Source organism: Corvus brachyrhynchos, unplaced genomic scaffold, assembly GCF_000691975.1.
Source record: "Corvus brachyrhynchos isolate BGI_N302 unplaced genomic scaffold, ASM69197v1 scaffold398, whole genome shotgun sequence".
Taxonomy (NCBI): domain Eukaryota; kingdom Metazoa; phylum Chordata; class Aves; order Passeriformes; family Corvidae; genus Corvus; species Corvus brachyrhynchos.
Window position 1 is genome coordinate 2,319,644 of NW_008239780.1, and position 23,914 is coordinate 2,343,557.

At 40.8% G+C, this 23,914-nt stretch overlaps 1 long non-coding RNA gene across 2 annotated transcripts in view; it reads right to left on the bottom strand.

The window, feature by feature from the left end:
- Positions 1 to 23,914, bottom strand: part of LOC108448848 — a 74,791-nt gene that overhangs the window by 27,093 nt on the left and 23,784 nt on the right. The gene's annotated exons all lie outside the window — the stretch shown is intronic.

Sequence of the window (23,914 nt, forward strand, 5' to 3'; positions counted from 1 at the left end):
GGGAGCCGCTCGGGGGGTGCCGCGCTCGGACACACCGGGACACACTGGGACACACTGGGACACACTGGGACACTCCGGAGCTGGGGGGTTCTCACAGCCACCCGCACACACAGAGCCCGACAGCTCCTGCAACGTCGCCGGGGACAGAGAGGCGGGAGGGATCCTTTGTATGGAGTTCTGAGGGGTTTGTTGCGGTCCCTACTCGAAGGGACCCAGGGACAAAGAACACAGAACACTGAGGGGCCCGGGGTTTTATCCGGATCGGCACTGGGAGAGGGCAGAACATCAGAACCTATCCTTTGGGGGCAGGGTGGAGAGGGCGTGGGGTGACAGGACAGTGACCACTGGGGAAGGTGAGGGGTGGAACAAGGAAACCGGGAGCCAGTGGGATATCAAGGAAAGGAGAACTATCTAGAATATGGACTTTAAAAGGGTAAAAGGGGGTGGTCTTAGATCTCTGAGCCTGCCCACCAGCAGACCTCCACTGTTTTGGGGCTCTGTGACTCCTTGGTCATTCCTGCAGTGGACTCAACCACTGCAACATGCTGTGGCTCAGGTTCTCAGCATGGACATCGTCCACAGCTGCCAGGTGCCCTCCCCAGGCGCAGCCCTTCCCTGCTACTCCCTGGCAGCCACCACTGGGGAGACAGCCCAAACCTAAAACTGCTCCCAGGGCTCTCAGTAATGGTTGTTACATGCATAAAAGTGGTTTCTTTTTAACACATTTGTATTATATAACAATCTCCATTCTCCAATTATTTTTGTTGCAGTCACCACAAAAATTGTTCTTGCTTTTGCCTGTCAATTAGACCAAGATGGAGCTGTGTGCATCACAGGCCTGTCCATACATTTAAAAGAGAACGACTGAAGGGTAATTATAAAATATCACATCATGACAGCAGACACTGCTGCCCTGATCCAGTGTTGCACATGTGCACAGAGCAGCTCCTTGGCAGCACCACTGGTTTACATGGAGTGAGACAAGGACTGCCAGGGGTAAGGGTAAAGTGCAGGAGGCAGCAACAGCACCTCGTGTCTCTGCACTTCCCTCCTTCCTCCAAATGACACTAGATTGGATACTAGGAAAAATTTATTCACCCAAAGAGTTATCAAACACTGGAATAGGCTGCCCAGGGAAGTGGGGGAGTCATCATCCCTGGAAGTATTTAAAAATATGTGTAGAGGTGACCCCTGGGGACATGGTTTAGTTTCCTTGGCAGTGCTGGGTTAGTGGTTGGACTTGATCTGAAAAGTCTTTCCAACCTAAACAATTCTATGCCTTTATCACTTTAGAGGTGTCAGGATTTGTGGAAAAACCCAATTTTCATAGGAGTCCAAGTGAAAATTGAAGATCTCTGAAACCAGCCCTTCACCTCTCTGTGCCTCAGCTTCTCATTTGCAAACCTGTGATACTATTACCCTTCTCTGCCTGGTAAATGTAGATTTAAAGTTCTTCAGGCAAGAATTATCTCTAATGATGTACATGTACAATGCCTAAAGCTGGGTGTCCCAGTATAGACTGTGACCTCCAAGAATTCACACTTTACAAGAAAATATGGAGGGAAGAGGAGAGAGGAAAGTATTTTTGAATATAAGAAAGAAGTCAAATACAGCTAATTACCCAGAGCTTCCCATCAGGCTCACAGACTCCCACCGTGGACATGCTCAGTGGTTGTTCTTTATTTCTGAGCTTTACTTTAATCCCTCCTCATTTCTCTTCTTTCATTTTCAGTCAGTTCAGGTTCCTAATGTTTTTGCCAACTTATTTTTAATGGGATTGTTAGCATCCAGGAAGCCTTGTCAAATAATCATTATACAACTACTTTCAGGGACCCCTGTGGTTGCTTCCACTTGCCATGCATTCCCCCCCCCACCCCTTCTCTCCTTACATTAGCAGGGGAGATATTTTTCTTACTGGGAAAGCATCGTATTAAAAATCTGGCTGTTTGACCCTATCCTGCGTGTTCATCCAAAATCTTAGCTGCTCTGACTGCCTGATGGTCCTTTCACATTATTACATTGTCTTCGGCAATTCACATTTACACATTAGCCAACAAAAAGGCATTTGTAAAATTTTTTCTTGAGTAACAAATCGAAGTCTGTCAGCTACAGGAAAACCATAAACCCGCTGCTCTTCCTCACCCAAATGGAAGAAAGGTTGCTTTTAAATGAGACTTTTAGCCATTTCTGAGAACATCTCACTGATTGCTCACCACCCACAGATCAGCCCTTTCAATGACTACTGCTTTTCAGAAATGCTGAACAATGTGTGTTGCTGAAGCTTAGTGCTTTGCCCATCTCTGCTACAGATGCTGCATTATCTCTCTATTTTGATATTTTCTGCTGTAAAGCTTACATTGTGGCAGATTTACTTTTCACCTAGTTTCCTAGTATTTCTTTCTAGTTTCATATAAAGGAAAATCATCATTACGACCTACAAAGTCTTCATGGCCAGAAATTTTAAGGTCCCAAAACTTTTAAAATTGAGGTGCAATAGTAGAGAGTTGGACCAAGGTTTCAGAAGAGCTTATCTCCCACAACTGCCACAGGAAGCTGTAGATTCTGTTACACTGTGGCCATTGAGACATTCAGAAAGCTTGTGGGATGTTTTCCTCTCAGTGGCCAGACCCACAGCTACAGTCAGCAGTAGCTCTGCAGGAGAGAGAGATTATGGCAAATCAGTCACACGCAGTGCCCTTTGTCAGCAGCCCTTCCTGGCATGGGGCAATTTCTCTTTCCTCTCTGGTGCACCAGAAACAAGAGCTCTGTGGTGCTGTGGGCTCTGGCTCACCAGGCAGTGCTGCTCCCTGGAGCACAGATCACTCATCAAGGTGCTTTACCCTTTTGAGACTGTGTGAGGTTTGTTGCCCTGGTTTTGAAAGGATTTTGAGGAGATTCACTTGATTCATGTCAAAACCATGGTATCTCAAAAAGTTTCAAGAGGAAACTCAGGAACTTTAGAGTGCAGAGCCTAAATCTATCCTTCCAGGATCTGCCCTTCCTGCTAGCCTATTCCCATGTGTGCAGTCAGAGTTTCCAAAGCTGTGATTTTGAACACAGTTTACCTTTTCCAAGTTTATTCTTGGTATAGGACAGGCTTGCTAGACTCCTGACATTTCATTAATCGACTGAAAAAGACGCTGGTGTAGAACTGCTTTTTATCATTTTAAGCCTACATTTTCTGGGGGGAGAGAATCCAGAATAAGTGTGTTACTTCATACATCTGGTCTGATGCTTTTACAGGGACTCAGGGAGAATCTGCCTGAGACAATAAATCAGTTGGCAGACATTCATTTTTGGCACTGTAGTACTTGTATTTTTCTGACAGAGACAAATATTGATGAGATCAACAAAACTAGCCAGCTGAAGACAGTTGTCATTCTCAAAGAGGATAAATCCAGCATGGAAAGGGTCGACAGACATGCCTGAGGAAGGTGTTTTGTTGCTGTTCTCCTAATGGCCCCACCCAGGCAGAATTAAAACCAGTCTGAAACTGCTCTGCCTTTAAAGGAGCAGAACCATCTTGGGAGGAGCTCAAGCTGGGGTTGCAGCAAAGTCACAAAAACACCTTTTAGAGCCTGTTTCTCCCTAGCAGGTCACATTGCTGCATGGGTGAATGGAATAATTTATATTCAGTCCAGGTCCCACTTAATTAGAGATTGACCTTGATTCTATTTATTAGCATTCAAAACCCTGAAAAATCCTGATCCATCCTAGCTTGTTACATTAAGGAGAGTCAGGTTCCAATCTCTAGCCCTGGACAGTGCACTCTGCATTACACCTGCCCTGAATTACGTGCCTTAGCAGAGGTACAAACAATTGTGCTCAAAGTAGAGATGCAAATAATTGTGCTCAAAGTAGAACGTATACAGACTGCTCCAGTGTTACCTTGCAAGGTATATCTGCAAGTAATGATAGCATAGCAGATTGCACAGAAACATGTTCTTGACAAAATTCACCCCTTTTTGGCTTGGCAAGTCATTCATGAACCAACCTTGACTACTATGTATTTATTTATTGTCCATAAATATTTCCCAATTAGCTTCCATGAACTATTGTCAACATATTAGTTGCAACCAATTGATAGTCATGAATATTTGCTATTCATTATGAATGCAGTAAGGCAGGTCACCAGGGGTCTCTGTTATTGTTTCTGCATTTGCTTTGGACAACTGTTTTTAAGAGGAGATTAATGAATCCTGATACGAATGATGTAAAGAATAAATAATCCAAGCGACAATTATCAAGTGAAAAAAACCACTTCTGTCAAAATTCTTAGCTCAGAGATGGTAGGATTCCAAGAATTAACAACTCATAATTAGTATAGCCTCACAAATCACAACAAAATAAACCTTTTCTGTCCATACAAGTATTATCAAGCCAGTGCCTTTAACGATTGTTTAAAAATCTACAGTGCCAGACATCATCAGCATTCCTTTAAATGTAGCAGCTACTGTTTCAAATGCTAAAGATATTTATGTAGAAAGCAGAATTTGGTAATAGTTCTGAGCACTTGGAAATACACTAACGAGCATTTGCAGAAATAGCTCTTCTTGACTGGTTATTGCAACAGCTTCACAAGAGGATTGCCATCCTGCATAATTTAGCAACAATGCTCTTAAACCTTGTGAAGTAAGCAATGAAAATGTTTAAAGTTTTTTATACCTATTCTCTGTCTTAACACTGTTAGGAATTAAACCATTACAAGGAAGCTATCTGCTAGGAGTACCTGGGTTTGCAATTTTACTTGCACAGGCTGTGGTACAGATCTCAAAACTATGATGAGTTGTTTTTTGAACTGAACCCTCTTAATGTAACCACTCCACCCTGTCAATCCCTTGAAAATGAACTATGCGAAAGCACGAGTTTCATGAGGAACTCCATATTAAATATCAAGCCTGCAAATCAAACACTCAAAAGCTGAAAATGCCACTGATCTCCCTATTGATTTCTCGCTAAAGCCCTCCTGTCCAATCTGTCTGCAATAGTCACTCAGTCCTGCCAAACAAAACCTGAAACTTGGAATACGACGCATCTGGTAACATCCCAGTGGCAATTCTGATCCCATTTATTATTACCTGGCACCGTCAGCTATTTTGTATCAAAAAACCAAATGCTAGCAGTATGTGCAACAATGGGAAATCTGCATTGTAAAGGGAGTGTCAGCGTTGGCGTTCCCTTGGCCAGGACACATGGAATTTTTCCTCTGAGCGTTTCAACCAAAACACAACCATGAAATTCAATGCTCCAGCAAAACCCAGTTTCTTTCAATGGCTGAATGAATGTGAAAACAGCATGTTAAGAACATCTACAGTGGATAACAACAACCATTTAAGTTCAGTTACATCATCTTTGTTACCCAAATTATGGCCTAAAGGAAAGATTTAACCCCAGACAACTCTGCAGTAGATGGGCTGTTCTGTTAAATGGGAACTTGAGAAAATGCTATTATATGGTTTATCATACCATGAATATCAGCTCATCATAGCACATAGAAATCTAAGAATTCAATGCAATTTATGAAAAAAGCTTTTGAGGGAACAGTTGATAAATAAAGAGCAACATTAGGAATTAGGTACAATTCCAAGTATTTCCAAATTAAATGCACTACAGTCCAACAAACCAAACAAGGACCACAGGAGTTCACTTGCTGACATGCAATGGGATTTGCCCTAATGCTATGACAAGTGCCACATAACTCGAGAAAATTAGAAATTCTGAGCAGTCATCAGAGTGGGAAACCTGACAAATAGGGCCCAATGCCACACACTGAGGAAAACCAAAACTGAACATCTGTTCATTAAGTGATCTCTGTCCATATTGTGCACTGAATGGAGCTGGGGCTCAATGTCAAAATAGAATATGCTTATTTAATTAAAATCTCATCATCAGAGACACAACATTGCACAAGCACCACTGATTCTCTTTGTTTAAAAATTCATGGCCTTGTCTTTGGAAACTAGTAAAATTCTTTTATTACAGTTCTGTGTGTAACAATTATACACAAAGCCTTGTGCTGTGGTAGGAGGCCTGAGCTGGAAAAGTAGCAAAAAGTGAATCTTCACAAAGCTTGAATGTCACAGACTTCACTAGAGGAAAGCTTAACTTTACATCTTTCTGTAAAACCATTCCCATGTCACTGGTTTAATCTAAAAGGTAAGATTAGGTAGTGAAAGGGTAAAGTAGAGCTTTAATGTCTAGATTTTAGGTCTCGTTGCTACAAGCACTGTAAATTGGCTCTTCAATAGACGAAGGTGAAGACAGACAATGGATGAATCCCTGAACAAGATGGTTAAACTCAAAGAAGCCCACATAAGTGTACTTTGGCCTGTCAAAGTGAGCCATGTGAGGTAAATGGGCTACAGAAATGTGGGACTCGCCATACATTAGCAATCACAGAGGCACTCTAATCAGGACAGCACTTTAAACTTGGACCTCAAAGGCAACAAAAACTGTTGGCTGTGTTTGATTGGAGTGAATGTTCCTTGATTTCATAGTAACCTAAACTTCATTCAAGGTTCGTCTGGAAAGGATAAAATAAAGTGGCATGTGGTAATTGCCTTGACGTCTTTCAGGAAAAATCAATAATGAATGAGTGAAGGGTCAGTGAAAGGAACAGACCCACTACTGGGCTAACCTAGAGCGTTTAAATCAAACTAACTAGTTTTGATAAACAGTGAAGTCTCTCTCATCCATGTGTTGTAGGTGAACTTAGTTATATTGCTCCTGAGAGCAAAGTGCTAATTACATCCTGGCAGCATCCCCAGGCAGGACACAGCTGACACTGCGTGGTTCCTCTGGGCACTCAGCTTTGCAGGGTCCTGGGATCCAGACCCATGCTACTCCTGCCCTCCCAAGCCCTGTGTCTCTTCCTCTGCAGTGATGGGCAGTCACGATCAATTATGTGCTGAACAGACACCCCAACCAAACTCTACTGCCTGTGAGAGCAAATAAATGGTGAGCCAGGAGGGCTGAAGGTTGCAGGGAGGGGGGAAAGAATGAAAGGATAATTCTGCTGCCAAATGTATGGGCAGGCTGAGATGCCTCTGGTGAACTGCCACTTGTCTTGCAGATGCAGCTGATCCTGGTCTTCAGGTCATGGATGCACTTCCAAAAGCATTTACCTCTACACTGGGCATGCAAAACAGTGAGATGTGTGGCTTGTATTTTAAATTCCCCTGAGAAAGGGTAAAATCCTCAGGTGGCAAAATTTCATTCCAAGGCTTCACCCTACCCTATACTGAAATTTCATAAAACAACTGCTCTTCTACTGCTTGATACTCAGGATTACAGTGAGGGGAAAAAATATAAATATGGTTACTCAAGATGGTCCACACATCCTTGACACATGCACCGAGAGGAAAAATTGCTAGAGATTCTCTGCTCCCTCATTTTCTACTGAGAAATTTCTTCTATGCTTTTGTGCGCAGGAAAACTGTTATACACTAAAGTTTTTTGTGGGGGCCTCTAATTAATGGTGAATAACACTGGCTAGCAATAAAACAAGTCCATTTTCCCAGAGTCCAGATACTGGCAGGAAGCTTTCCTGGGAGAGTATAAAGCTAATGAAAAGTCTGTTCATTTTGCAGCTCAAATACAGACAACATTTGTTCCTCTAGCTTTCCAAAATGAACGTATAGTCATCAGATGTAATTGTTTACCAAATTTGATACTTTTATATAGTGTCATTCTGGAGCTTGAATAAGTACAAATAAGGCAGAAATGTAGCACAGAGAGGAGGAAAGAAATTGCTCCAAATCCAAACAAGCCCTCATTGTACTTCATGGTCTTTCTAAAACACTGCAGAGTCTGGCTCTGCTTTTTGTACCTTATTAGCACCATCTAAGGGAAGAAAATGGAAATCACCTAAGGCTGGATAGAATTTGTAAACAATGGTGAAATCTTCTCACTGTGGTGAAAATTTATGTCAGAATGTTTCAACTCAAGAAGACAAAAATCTGATTTTAGTTCTCAAATGACTCACACAAAAGGACTGATTAAAGTTATCAGTGAAAAAAAATCAGAACTTTAGAATGTAACTCATGGTTTTCAAATTGAGGTTAATATTCATATGCAGAAACAAGAAACAGTGAAGATTTTTTTCCTCTACTAATAGTTCCACATTAATGGAAGAGGAGTAGGATGTGATGGCCCACAGAAGAATGAAATAATTCATTTTGTCAGAAAAGATTGCAATTTATTCTCAAAAATAAACTAATATGCGCTTTGTGGGGAGGCAGGAAGTGGGAGTTGTTAACGCCTATCCAAAATAAAAACTAAAGACTTGGATTCACAGTAATGACAATTTGGTGTGACAAAGAGTCACCTAACAAATCAACTTGGAAAGTCAATACAGCTCAGCAGTTGGCTATAGGTGTAGAAATTACCATCTGCCACTCAGTGGGGTATTCACTGTCAATCTTAGGTCTTACTCAGTACCTGAGTTAGGGCTTTTGTACTTAACTACCTGAGAGTAGTTAAGGGCTCCTTAATGACTTGGCACCTCCCAGCAAAAAAAACTGGCCCTGCTGGGACCACTGCATTCATGAAGAAGAGCTGAGAGAGAAAACATTCTGGGAAAGACTTTTTGGCGTTGGGAAATAAAGCAAAGACTGACTTGTGAAAGCTGGTGTCTTATTCCAGCTTTATGTTTGCTACAGCAAGCACCTTGTGCTGCCTTCTCTCTTCAATTCAATGCTGTTCAGCTGATTACCTTTGTGTTTTCATCATAAATATCTACTGTACATTCGACTCAATTTGTGCCTTTATGCTGCCTTTTCCTCGTCATTGGACTTCTGTTTGTGAGTTCTAAAATCTTTATTTCTTCAGTTTTAAATTAAAAAACTATTTTATGTTAAGCAATTAGAAATTATTATAAAGATTCTTCCCTCATAAAATAGCTTTCCCAGTGAATATAGAAACAATTTATCAGCATGTGAGTCATGCTGGCATCTGCCCCATTTGCAAAATAAAGGGACAGCCAAACACAGAGTGAAATAACTAGAACATAAAGAAAAAAAACTATAAATAATAGGTTCTTCAATGTAACAAATAATTACATATGGCACCAAAGAGAGAGAAATTCAGGTTAGAGAAAAAAGAAACAAATCTTACAAAGAGGACAGACAACTACTGGAGTCCTTTGCCACATTTTATGCCGGCACCTCCACTATGTTCATTTTTAAAGCAGGATATGACATCTTTCCAGAAGCTCTACTCTGCTTCAATTAAGAAATAATTAATCCAAGTCTCCTCTACCATGCTATAAAGGAGGTCAGACTAAAAGATCACAATGATTAAAAAAAGTCAAATCACTCTTACCTGGACTGTGAATAACTTGTCAGATATCTTTCTTCTTGTTCAATCATTGGCATTTACACATGTAAACTACTTGTCCTGTATAGCATAGTAAATAGTGCTTATGGAGCAAAAACCTTACAATAGGATGATCTATTACTTACACAGCAATTTCCTATTTTCTCAAAGAAAACTTCCAGAAATTAATCTCCATTTCTAGTACTTCACAATTTTAAATGCAAAATTTGCTTCATGTACTCACTGTAAAATATAATTTTTAACTTCGATATTGTAACAAGCATTCCTTCCCTAAGGATTGTGCACAGAACACATAGGAAAACACAGATGTGAATGTAATCTGATTTTGTTCAGGAGTCTAAACTTTTGTCACAGATTTTATACAAACAGGCTCAGTTCAATTTATTGGCTAATTCAGTATCCCTATAATTTAAAGGAAAAGGATGCAAGAGCTTTCACAGCTAGTCAGAGAAGAAAGACCTGAGAAGATGTCTATCTAAGCAACTTATTCAATCTTGTGCTGCAAGCCAACCCATTAATTTACTTGCTTTCATTTTAGCTGTCCCTATAAACAGATGCAGATTGCAGACAGTCAGCAAGCAGAACAAAATGAAACAAAACCTAAATGGAATAGAAAAAGGCAAAAGAAAACCAATGCAAGAGAAAAAGCAGCTGGTTCAACATGACAATTCAAGTCACCCTCAGAAACAATTTTCATCTGCCAAAGGAACAACAGGGCCTGCCTTTCCTCTTGCAGGAACACACGCACAGGGTTTATAGGAGTTGATAAGGAGAAGGAGCATGATGACGAAGAAAACCAGTTTGGTGGTATAAAAGTTTAGTAATTGTTTATTGGCCTTTGAATTTTCTGTGGCTTTAGCTCATACCAGCCTACACAGAGTGGAAAACACATTGACAATGCTGGGGCTGCATGGCAAGCACATGAGAAGAACACACACACTGACCCAGATGTGTAGGAGATGCCATTATCAGGATCAGAACTTGCTTTGGTTTCCCAGCAGAGTGGGAATATGTGACTTTCTCTTTCTATGCATTAAACCTGTTTGATGTCCATCTCAAACAGCCTGCCTGCTTCTATTCCCTTTCCCTGCAGTGCCACTGGAAAGAGCCCATTACTTGGGTTGAATGTTTTCTGAAGGCAAGACAAGCCTTTTTGTCACAACATTTGTTGGCTGAATAACTTTTACTGAATTCTGTTTACAACAGCAAGATTTCAGCCAAATTTCCAGAGTTTGAGTTGCAAAGCCACTATTTTTCCTCCTTTCCCCAAACAAAGGAGGGGACAGAAGTCTTCCTGTTGTCCCAGAGCCGAGGACAGCCTGTGGGCTATACCTTCGCAGCACATACCACAGCGCAGTAATAGAAAGCTAAACATGTCCAAAATGCCTGTGTCTGCCACCCTTTCTGGACTCTCAGCTCCAACCTGTGCCAGCACTCAGAGCCAGCACAGGGCTGAGGCTCAGGGCCCCCAGTGGCCTGTTTGCCGTTGCAGAAAAGACAATGTCTCTCCCAGAAAAATACTGCTGGTTCAGTTTCCTCTGCTCAAGGAAATGGAAGGTGCTGTGGGATATATAGGAGCCAATACAGTGAAACAGGAAAACACACACTAGAAAGTCTAAGCCATACACCAGTAGTAGAAACAATAAAGATCTTCTCCCTTTTGTATCCATGCAGGATCTAAGTTCATCACTAGAGCATGTCCCTGCTCAGTCTGCTGTGTGCTACACAACATACATGATATTCTTTTATCTACAAAAGGTGTATATTTTACTTCCTTTGGGGAACAGCTTTTGTTTTAACACCTACCTGGAAATTACTAAGAACATTGGTAGTGCTATAAAAACAACGAATTGTTGTAATAACAGTAAATTGTATTTGTGACTACATTGAAGATTGATCAACCCAAAGTTCATGCCACAGCAAAGATTTCATTTCCACTGAAAAAAGTAGTAAGATGCTCCTCTACAATGGACTGCAATGTGCTTTTATAAACTATTTTATATCTTTCAAAATTATGTTCGTCATTCAAGAATTGCATTGACTTCAAATCCTCAGGATGCTCCAAGAGCACATTAGCTTTATTACTTTAGATTAGCTTTTCAGATAGTACTCACAGTGCATTTGAGTTAACAACTTAGCAACCCACATAGTGAAACACATCATTTCACGAATCCCCAGACTTACAGAAGAACCATGTTCTCCTGCACACTGACAGGGCTCCAGTGAAGTTAATGCATTGTTAATAATTTGTGCCAAAATATAAGGTTTATTGTGAATTTATGACCCCATCAAAGTCAATGAAAATTTCCACTGGTTTCAACAGAGGTAAGCTTTTTCCTCTAATTTTTAGAACTCCTCCCTTTTTCTCTGCAGCATCTTCTTTCTGCATAACCAGAGGATCAGCTTCATCCAGCTAATTTCACACATCCAACTGATGCTCAGTAAGATCTATATATGCATTTAAGGGAATGAAAGGGGTTGCCTTAGGACAATTCAGGAACTGTGGCATCCCAGCCATACTTAGGAAATCTTTTTCTCTCTCTCTGTAAATAAAGTCTGCTGCTGACTGAACTGAGGAGACTTGAGAGAGTTGAGGAAGGTGAACACTATGAAAACAGAAATGCACAAAAATTGAAAGTTTGGAGATGAAGATTAGGTGTGAAGGACTTCCTTTAACCATCCTGCCAGTCCCTTGCAAAGCAGTGCTGGTACAGGGGAGGGGGACATCCTTGCCTTTCCCAGGAGAAAGAGCCCCATTCAACAACATTTATTTACCCAAGAGCACAATATGACCTAATTCCATTACTTAACTGCACTTACTACTAGAAAAGGTTTCTGAAGTGTAATCTAAGTATCTCTGGCTGTAGGCATACATATAAACTCAGCCTATTATATCTTTTCGCTGTCCATTGAGCATAAAGGAGTACTTTTCTCTTTGTAGAAGCTTTCTGTATATTCAAAGATGTTGAAAACCCTCAATTTCCTTTCCTCTAAAGTAGACTACACTAGTTCTTCCATTGTTTAACATCTTGTAAGCAAGAAAACAACCTCAGCAAAGAAAACCCCTTGTCATTCTCCCTGGTTGAGATCTATTACTTGTCTTAGAAAAATGTGATAACAGTACCATAGAAGATGGAATGAACAAATTCTGTGTCTTAAACACAGTTCTCGGATTGTCCCAGAGCTACCTTTGGCATCGTAAGGTAATGTTAACTCATGTTTAGTTTATGATGGAAATACTCAACTAATAATGAGTAGCTAATTATTCCCTATTTAAACACTGCACTTTGGGATTTTATTCATCCAAAGTGTACATTTATATGAATATTTGCATAAGTGTAAGACCTGACCTCATTGATTGCCAGAGTTCCCAAAATGATCAAGAATTCTGATCATTTTCTGCAAAGCCACTGCAATCCCTTCTGGATCTCACAACCTACAAAACCTATAAAATAAACTCAATTCCAGCAGCCAATGATGAAAATATAGAAGTGAACAAGACCAACAACCAGAGTTGACTTATATGTCTCTGACATGACTTGGTTATTGACATCCATGACTTATTTCAGTGCAGCTTTCAACCAGCTGTGGACTCACACTACAACAATTTTGTCTGGAAAACACTCCCTTTCTGTTTCAGGGATGGCATGCTGAGGTGTGCTGCTTACCTCCCATATCCATCTGACAACTGAGGGCATTCATTTATCATGACAAGCAACCTTGTGCTAATCTAAGTTTGCCTCTCTCTTCCTGCAGTCTCCTTATGCAAATTCAGCCTGGCTGAGTATCAGATCTCCTGTCCTGAGGTCATCTTTAGATTTTTTCCTTTCAAAAAGCTCTCACATTTAGAGTACAAAACACAGTGATTCTGACTCTCTACCAGGTAACAGCATTTTCACATGATCCTTTAATAGGACTTGCAAAAGCAGCCCAGCCTGACTGGTTTCAGGGGATCTATTAGCTCTTGGATTAAGATACAAGTAGTTGCTTGTCCACTTCTATCAAAACCACAGCCAGTTGTAATCTCCATCACAGAAATCCCAAGACATTTGGCAGGAACAACCAGGTTTTGCCTGGATGTAGAAAGCAAAGCCACATGCAAAGCACGGCCTCCACGGTTTTCCCACTGAGCCAAGCTGACACACTGCAGATCACAAAGGAAAGTGCCCAGGAGAAAGAGGGGGGACTTAAAACTTCTGCAGATTTTTGGAGAATTTCCTGGGAACATCCACTGGTGCTCTTCAGAATTACTGCACAAACTTGGAGGAAAAATCACCTCTGTGTCAGGAGGTTATATAGCAATATCTATGGAAAGAGAAGGAGAAATCACTCACCTCACCCCATTTAGTGGAAAAAAAAAAAGTATCACTAGAAAAAGTACATCAAACCCATTAAGGGTAGCCTGACACATTGTTTCTCCATCTGTTTACTTCACACAAATATTCAGTTAACTCCATTTCTCCCTCCACATGACAAGAACTTAGATGAGGAAGGAGCCTAAAGACAGCAGCACAGAGCAGAGGGTGGGTTTTTTCACTCTGTAAAGAAGTCCTTTTCTCTCTGTACTGTCAGCTCCAGCAGCAGAACCATTGTGCACCATTGCAGCTTTTCCTGATTCATTAATTAAGGCTGCAGTCATTGTCTCAGGCATTCTCCCTCTTTTCCTATACTTATTGACAGAGAAGGACAAGGAGCTTCCAAACAGCACATCTTGCCCTATTCTCCAGCACACTTCAGTGTCATAGTTGCCCTTTGAGGCCACTCCTTTTGAATTTTCCTGTGGTGGTCTGTAACCTCAAAATGCTCTGAACAGACTTCAACGAAGAAGAAAACTGCAATCTCAAGCGAAATTATTTCCTTTACAAATATTATTTCTTTAATATTCAGTCTCTCCTGATGAGCCTTTGCCCCTGAGGAATCTTTGTGCTTAGCAGTAATACCCCTGCCACAGTGTTGGCAGCCTTGGTGGTAGCAGTAGTTTACGCCTAAATATTTTTCTTTGCATATTCTGGAATGATGTACTTCCGTTTCATAACTCTTCTTTCCTGTTTGTGGGTCACATCCTGATTGTCCAGAGCCTTTAAAGCACATTCTTGCCTTGTATCTAGTCACTCTAAATCTCAGTAGATAGAAGTCATTGTTGCTGCATGGATTTTAGTAGTTTTATTTCCTACAGTTTCCTTCATCTAAGACAAGAATAGACATAGTGTTTTACTGGTCCAGAATGGACTCCTAGGTTCCTAAAATTTGTAGTCAAAACCCAGACAAAAGTAGATCTTAAAATGTGCTGAAAAAACTTCATTAAACTATCAAGGCAGGTTCTTCCAAAGCACTTTTCCCTCAAAGCACACATTTTACCCAGGGCAGTGTGTCCTCTCACTGAACTCTCACTGTGCATTACACCCACCCCTCGAGAGCAGCTTCCCTCTCTCCCACTCGTGGCTTTCTGATCTGGCTGGTGAGGAAGGAGGCAGCCCCTACTCAGTCCAGCCTGTTTCAGCAGGTGGCTTCTTTACTACAGCCATCTGTGTTCTGTGCTCCAGCCAGCCAGCCTTTTTCTTCACTGATGTATTTATATGGCTCTTGTTTTGAACCCACATCCTCAGAAATCAGCTGTAACTGGGCATTAGTGGACATGGAGCACGGGAACAGCCTCCAGGGTCCTGCTTGGCTCAGTCCAGGTGCTCCTGGTGGACACTCGTGCACCAGCCTGGCAAGAGACTGCTCCACAACCTACACACAAGATCCCTGCATCCTCCTCACCTGCTGAATGGGAGTTTATTTCACTTAAGTATGCAGAGAGCCTGAGGCCACCCTTATATTCAGCAGAGGGAAAACAGGAGCTGGAAGCTGCACACATAAAGTAGTGGGACCTTTACAACAGCATTGGATCACATACTGTAACAAGTAGGGGAGAAAAACATACTGAGACAGAAGAGGACACTAGCAGAGCACATTAAAGGAAGAGAAAATACACTCTTCATATGCAGCTTGCCTGAACTAATCAGCATTTTCCTCTTAATTTGTATGAATTTTGCAAAAATCCATTTTTTTCTTCATCTGATACAAATTGGGTTCTACTTCATGGACTGACAAATAGTTGCTTTGCTCTTTAGTAGTCTGCACTTTGCAAATGATTGAAGTCTCCCAACCTTGAAAGGTGTGTCTTCATTTCTAAGACTGCCACACTGATTCATGACTCATCTTCAGAGGTGTTACAAGGCTGGTCAGAGCAGGATGGCAAGTGGCTCTGCACCAGGCTCCTGTCTGCACCTGAGCTCGTGCCTTGCTGTATTGAGATACTCATGAGTGCTGATATAGCATTTCCCAAACTAGAAGGGACTCAAGAGGCTCCTAAGGAGAACTAGAGAAAGGTTCAAGGAAGTTTTCCCTTCAGAAACCTATGTGAGGTCCAGCAGGGAGGGAAGCAGCTGCTGAGTTCACTTGCAACATGAACACTGATCAAATTTTGCCAAAATCTCTGTGTTATGTGAAGCTTTCCTTTTCTGCAAGGAAGAAAAGTTCACGCTCTACAGACAGATACTCCTGAAGCACTCTTCTAGGAGTAACTTTAGTCTTGCTGAAGTCTGGCTGGTCTGATTCATTTTCTCACAAATGTATTGATGTGCTGCTCTTCCAGTCAGGTTGAGCCAAAATAAGTCAGTTTGTGCATTTGGTCCAAGTTTGCAATGAGGTGTGAGGTAAGATTTGCCCAGCTGGCTCAGTGCTGGCAAACCTCAGTGTGAAACACTCTCCTGCCCCTTCCCCAGAGGGCCTCTTTCTTCATAGTTCCAGGCCCTGGGAATGTAAAACAGTATCAGCCATGCTGCACGGCAGGATCTCCAGTGGCTGAGCATGAGCAGGTCATGATCTCTCTGATTTTCATGAGCTGTCAGATGAAAATGGGTGAAGTCTCGAGGAATTTCAGATTTCTCTCCTGTATCTCCTCATTTGTTTTCTCAGGGTCTTTGTGGTTCCGAGAATATCTAATTGAAAGGCAAATGCTCAACAGCAAAATCTTTCTATAAAGTGTATAGCTTTTCTACCTAATTCTTCCATAACCTTACAGTAAAGACAAATAAAATAAACTTCTTTTTCTCTCTCCCACTGAGTTGCTATGTTTCTTTCCTCATTAACACCGTGTACTATACCCTTGATTTGCAGACTCACTAAACTTGGAGAATTTTTTTCTGCAATAAAATTACAAAATTTGTTTTAAAGATGAAACACAGGCATTTAACCTGTCAAATACAAAGTTCAAGCCTGCAGATTTCTGTATTTCTGCCATTAAAGATAACAGACCTGGCCCTGCAGGTTTTTTCACTCAAGGAAATCTCTCAAGTTTGAATGGGAATTTTGAGTAAGCAAAGATTCATGGTGAAATATGCCTTCAAAGCCCTGCTATCCTGTCCAAGGGCACAATAAATTGCTCTCACATTGGGAGTCTAACGAAGATAAAGGGAAAGGAATCCTCCCCTCAGTCTGGCATCCCAGTGCTGCTAATGAGTTGTAAGGATTACAGAAGCAGCCAAAGCACCTATATACCCTCTAAAGGAGGCCGTTTCAGTGGGAGCAAAGCTGAAACAGAATTAAACACTGTCAAAACCCCCATTTTTTATGTACATAACTGAATATTAACTTAGTGTCAGGTCAACTAGTTACAACCTATTGTAGCTCTCTCCCTCCAGAGAGGAGATCTCAATGACAATACTCTGCCAATGACCATGAACGCTTAGAGGGCATATCCAGCATAGCATAGTCGATTACAGTCAGTTCTTGCAAAACTCCTCATTTTTAGACTTTTTCACTTCTGAATATACTTTGGTGTCACCAAACCATTCAGAACTTCTAATGCAGATATCATTTTTCAGGGTGCAAGCCATGCCAGCTAGGCTGTTATTTATCTTCATTCTAAAAGTGAACACAACCCATGTTTATCCAGCTAGGGGAGTCCTATTTCCATTCCAGAACATCTCTCCCACTCCCTTACACACTGCAGGCATGCTCTTTAGTTGGTGTGCTCCAGGGTAAACCACCATTGATTTAAAAGTAGTGAATTTGTAACAATCTAAAACTGGTGAACTTAAAACTGGACCTTAAATGTCTAGTGCTGATAATCTCAGTTGTGAACTGATTCAGCACTGAAATTATGCTGCCCACTTTCAGTTCTCCAAGTGACTTTTTGTCATCAGATGACAAAGTCAACAAAAATCCTGTTTATTATGGAGTCAACTACTGCAATCACCATGTATCCCCCATCTCTTGTGTCTCTAGATGTTATCTTACTGTTTGACATTTTATTATTAACAACAGACCATGGATTGAAAAAGAAACTAAGTGAAGAAGGCATCACTATAAATAATCTGTAGAGCAAATGGAGACAGAGAAAGAAAGCAGTTTTAAGAATGTCCTAAAAGCCTGTTTTATAAAGACAGCATACAAGTATTATACTATCATACTCCTGAAGATAACCAAATTTAAATTTCCCCCCCCCATTGGGTTGCTGAGGAGACAAACACCCTTGAGCTTCAGGGTTCATGTAAGTCTAGTCCCAAACACCAACCCAAGTGTTAATTAAAAAAAAAAAAAAAGAAAGAGAGAGGAAGAGCAGGAGAAGCAGCAGATAATCAGGAAATTTTGGCACATCCTTTAAGTGAGAGCCAAAGTTATAGTCATGGTAAATCTGCCATCGGGTTGCTGGGCAAACATAATAAAAGGGCTCCAGCTAGAGAACTTAAGGATATCTAATATGAGAAACAGGGCAGGTAGTGATGATGGAGCATTGGTTTTGTTCCATGTTAAATTTGATAATAGATAGCATTCAGAATGAGGGAACAGCTCAATTAAACCAGGAGCAATGGGAATCACTCCAGAAATGCTAAGATATATGTCAATCTATAGGTCATGAACCAGAAACCAACAAAGAAATACTCAAATTTCTGCATGGTCTGAATGCGTTTCTACCACACAAATAAGGTATGCTGGGCACATTGCTGATGCCAAGACCCATGCTAAAGCCCCTATCACTGTTTGCATCAACCAATGATCTATATTTTACAATAGTCTATTCAAAATGTTACTGATAAAAGCATCTCCTGCTGCTTTGCCAGACTTGGCAGACTTTAACTCCTTGTTCCTGCTGTCTCCTGAACCTTACCCAGCCTGTTTCCCACCTGCCAAGTGTTTCTGCATCTTTCTGTTCACTCCCAATCTCTTGTCTCTAATTTGTTGTTCCCTTCTCTGCCTGCTGCCTTCTCTCCTCACCTTCTCCCTCTATCTCCACAATACCAATCATCACCGCTCTTTTTCCAGCCTCCCTTCCTTAACACCTTCTTAGGACAGATACAGCAAGTCTAATTTTGTTTTCAGAAAAGAATTGGAATAATGAGCAAAGCCCTCTAATCCTTTGTGGATCTAGCTCAACTAGAAAAGCATCCCAAAATTTCCAATTTCTCTGCTTAAAAGTCTTGAAAACAAAACCTTACTACTAGACAGGGAAATGAGCAAGAAATCTAGTGTCCTTCACTGTGTTTGTTGTTTTTGCAACATGTTTGGATTGCACAGACTGGATACATTTCAGGAAAATGACACAATCTTATTAATGCAAATAGTGTATGGTTAGTGCAAAACATGTAAAAGTGAATTCGTATTTAAAATGATAGTTGCAGTTATACACATTTAGATCTTGCAATCATGAATGAAATATGGCAGCCACGTGCTTTATACCAGCAAGAACATCAAGGAAAAGCTATTGTATGATATTACTAGGAGAGACCTCTAATGATTATTAAACCAGTGAGGAGACCCAAAGCTTAAAGCAGAGGTGATCCATCAGAGTCCTGCTGCCTCTGAAACTACAGCAACACATACTGACCCCCTTCACATTTCCATTTTCCAGGTCCACACAAAACTCAGTCAAAAAAAATCCCTGGACCAAGGGAGTATAACAAAGACATTTCCACCTGTGTGCATGCAGTGGCAAAACACTAGGATAAAAAAAATATATATCAGTCTCACATTCCAAACTTTCCTTCTGCACTACCTGCATGGAAGTCTGGCCTTGGTATCTGGATGAGAACCTTATACACACAGCAGCACCAGTACAGTAATACAGAAAATTAAGAAGTCTGTGGCACCAACCCTTAAAACATTAGGGGCATAAATAGCATTGAGACACTTACGTAGGTACCTTCAGGACAAAATTCTTTGCAGACAAAAGTAATTACTTCTCCATTAAGAAAATGCACTTAAAGATAACAGAAAGCATTTCAAATTAAAGTATCTGCCATACCATGATGAAAGCAGCCTTGTCTTCGCAAACACCTCCTTTCCCTTTTGGTTGGCTGAGCAAGTGGAGCCTAGGCTGTCCCAGGTCCCTTGGCAGGAGCATCTCCTACACTTTGAGTCACTGCAGGTGATCAGGGAATTAAGCAAAAGCAATGTCCTGGCATCCTCATTACACTGAAGCTCAAATGAATCCAGACCACAATCAGACCTTGTTCAGTTTGGTCCCTGAGAACACACACTCCCACATACAGCAAATTGTATCATTTCCCAAACACATCTCAAAATTTATCCTCATTCTAATTTAAATAATCAGAAAGATGTCATCTTGGTACACCACAAAGGTAGCCAAGGAAGAAACCAAAGTTGTTGGTGGTTTTTTTTTTTCCAATGAAAGCTTATATAAGAAAAAGAAAACAGAGTTAAAGAATAATCATTGAGTTTCCCTCTCCTTCCAAATATTGTTTTCTACTTTTAAATCACTGTGTGCCATCTGGATGAGCACCTTATCACTAGCCAACAGGGGGAATTCAGTGTTTGTATTTATATTTGCATTTATATGGCATTCTCATATACTGTATCTCAAACCACTGACAGAGCAATGAATCACAGACCTGGGGAGTGGTGACGCATCACGGCAGCAGCACCGCACAAACGGTACAGCTGGAAACACTTTGGGTGCTAATTAATCTTGGCTCCTAGTAATTCAGAGAGAGGAGAGCCTGGCCTGACAGATTTGGCTCTGCCTTACAGTTTGGAGGAGAGCTCAGAGAGACAGCATTTTAAAAAATTGCTTTGGGAATGCCTGACATAGCATTCCATTGAGGGGATGGGACCAGCACAGCGCTCTCAAAGGCAGCATGTGTTGTAGATGCTTAACTAAAATACAGTGCTATACTGTGGGCTTCAAGTAATTTCTTCTCTTATTTGAAAATGTAAACAGACTACATCTGAGATATTTGGAAACTTAGAAGATCAGTTCATTTAGTATGAGAGAATTCAGAAAAATTACTGAGTGTATTCAGGAGAAAAAAAAACTGAACAAATAAAAACACCGAAAAAACCCCCACACCAAAACAAATCAGCTTTCAAAGGATCATAAAAAGAATGTAAAATTCAGTCTGCTCTAAGTCTGGCTCAGGCTATTTGCAAAACCTGGATACGGTTTGGAAAAACAAAGGGGTCATCGCTTTTTTAATTTGCAATTCAAAGCTACAGACAGTGCAGATCTGAGACCACTGTTAGGAGCAGTAAGACCTGTCCTGCTATAGGGATCAACCCAGTGATTCTGTAGACAGTAATGCAGCCACTTAAGATGTGCACATCTGCCTGCTTCCCACAGAAACTGAAACACTTCCAGGGTCACTAAAGCCACTCTTGTGCTGCCAGCAGGAAGGAATTGCTGTACTCATGAGGAAGTCAGAATTCCTGCAGGACAGCCCCTTTTATGTGATGGAAAGGAATGGGAGTGACTCCCAGCAGCCTCTCTCTGTACCTCATGCAAAAGGTTGCTACATCAGAGCCCCAAATAATTCATATTTCTCATTTCTCATCCCCCCTCTCATTCAGTCCCTCTCTCACCAGCACACTCAGTTGTACTGCTGAGGCTGCAGACTGCTCTGATTAATTGCTCTCATTACAAGCTCATTTTTTAAATTTTCCTTCATTTTAATGCAGAACTTTTCTCTGGAACTTGACTTGTAATAAGCAAAAAGCAGTAATAAGTATGAAAACAGGTCCCAGTGGCTGGCAAGAAGTGACGGCTTCACCAAAGGGAGAAAAATGAGAAGGCAGCCTCTCGGAAGAGAGGAGCTAATGATGAGCAGTCACAAGCCAAGTGACCTGCAGACATACATAACAGGGGCTGGCACTCAGGAGAGGAACAGCAAGAAGCAGCATTGCAGAAAGGCCATGGGAAGTGCCCTACAACACCTGGATAAACCCTGCAGCCCCTGCCCTGCCGTGGGTGCTGCTGGAGAGGTCAGAGCAATGATAGGGGCTTCACTCCAAATGACAGGAGAGGCAAGTTTCTCTATAAAAATGGCACATTTCCAGCAGGGATTTTCTTTGAGATAAGTGAAAAGTAGATAAAATTCCAAGCAGTTCTCAGAGGTGTATCAGAGGACTTGCTATGGAATTACTGTAAGTATGGAAAACCAGCAAATATCACTCTCTCTTCACTTTAACACTGACAAACATTCCCTTTGAAACAGAATGAATGTGACTGTAAACTCGAGAAATGAGGGGGACAGAAATATTTTTTTTCTAAATGGATGAAATGTTGAAGTTACTGAATACAGCACTCCCAGGCTGTTATTCAAATGCACTGCCAGTAAAAGGGTGCATGATGATTGTTCTTTATGGACCAGTTTCCATAAGTTCAATACTCAGAAAAGAAATATTCTTCTAAATCAGGATGAATACTTATACTTCTATCACAACAATTCAGCTGTACTGTGGTGGAAATGATAATTTAACTTAACTTACCTTGCCCCAGCTGATTCTGGAGTCATCCTGTTTCTGTGAGTGTATTCAAAGTTTCAGTGTCACAAATCAAAGTTTCTTAACAACCACTCTTTACTATGGAAAAGAGAGAATAAAGTCTATCTATTTTATTGAATAATATACTGTTTGTTACTGAATACTACTTGCTGTTTGAATAATACTAACAGGATGAGAACCATAGAAGCAAGGTACTGCTGTAAATCTCCAAATATAAGGAGGCAGATCAGGAAGAAGTTTCCATTTTCTCCAAACAACATTCCCATTTCATCACTAGCAGACACAATTCAAGGCAGTCATAGTGGGCTATCGGCATAATACAGCTCCTCCAGCTATGAAAATGGAGTTAGAAAAAAACCACAAGGTGCAAAAACACAGGTCCTGCATCTAGTTCTCCTTACATTTGGTGTTCTTCCTGTTGTAATAAAAAAAAGAAATGATAGTTTGCAACTCAGGCCACGTGTAAAGTTATGCTAATTTAAAATACAGGAGCACCTAATATGAGGTAATTTTGCAGTTATTAAGTACTTACTGAACTCTAACTTCAAAACCAAATTTTTTGCAATGCATAAAGGATAGAGTATTCTTGTATTTAGTGAAACGGATAATTAGATGAATGCTCAGTAAATAGCAAGCTTGCCCTTGACTTTCCTTGCCACTATTTGCCTGCTTAGCAGCGATTTATGGATGCTTGACTAAAAACCAGTTCAGCTCTGCGTTCACTCCCTGACAGCTCAGTTGCCTGACATTTCTCAGTTGCTCTGCACTGATGTATGCTGTTGAAAAACAAACTGATGTACCAACTCTGGTTCTCTGTGATTATGCACTGCATTTCCCAGTCCTTATTTTTACCAATTAAAATTACTTCTTTAAGATTTACAGCCCAGAAATCCCATGTTCCCTGACATCTCAGGCTGCAGTTCAGTCCAGAGAGAGAGGCAATTCCTCCAGAAAGCCCAGTCTGACACAATCAAATACATCTTGTCAAAGTCCAGCTAATCACAAGCCTGCACGTAATCACTTCAGCTTTTTCAGATAACTCCAGACAGCATTACATTTGAGGATTCTTGAAAAGCTCAATATAACCCAATATTCAAATAACCCAGATCACAGCTTGTTCATCAACTTGATGCTGCTTTCTACAAATATGTCAGTGTTCATTAAGAATGGTGTCATAATTTGATACACAAAGTTTCTGAGAACTTGCTTACATTCTGCATGTTGCCTGGATAGAGATCAATGTCCTGGGGACATTGGAAATGCCTCTGGGTTTCTGATGTTAATTTCTGCACATGTCATTTAAAAATAACATTCCTCAACTGTTTAACTGTTAGCCATCCATGCATAAAATCAATAAATACATCTCTATTTTTGAGAATGTTCTCAATTCATGAAGCTTCTTGAAGAACTAGCTAAAATTAGGGACCAAATTATTTGTTTTGTTTGGACAGGATCTAAGAGTTCAGTATTGCTGCCCACTGTTGCGGCTGTTTTCAAAACAGAAGGCAGACTGAACACCGAGCTAAACAAAGCTTAGGCTACCATCACACTTTCTTCTACAAATATCAATCCACCCAAGCTTCCATTTCATTCAAAGTCACCTTGGCTCTAATGTTATGTTATAGCTGCAGTGCAAATTATTGCTCCTTTTCCCTGCTTTTCAGTGTTATGAATGAGTGGAAGACATTTTCCATTAAAAATTTAAACCAGGTAGAATGTCATGACTGTGAGATGAAAGTAAGGTTGCTCAGAAAGTAACTGAAGTAGATGAGAGAAATCTCCTCACAGGAAT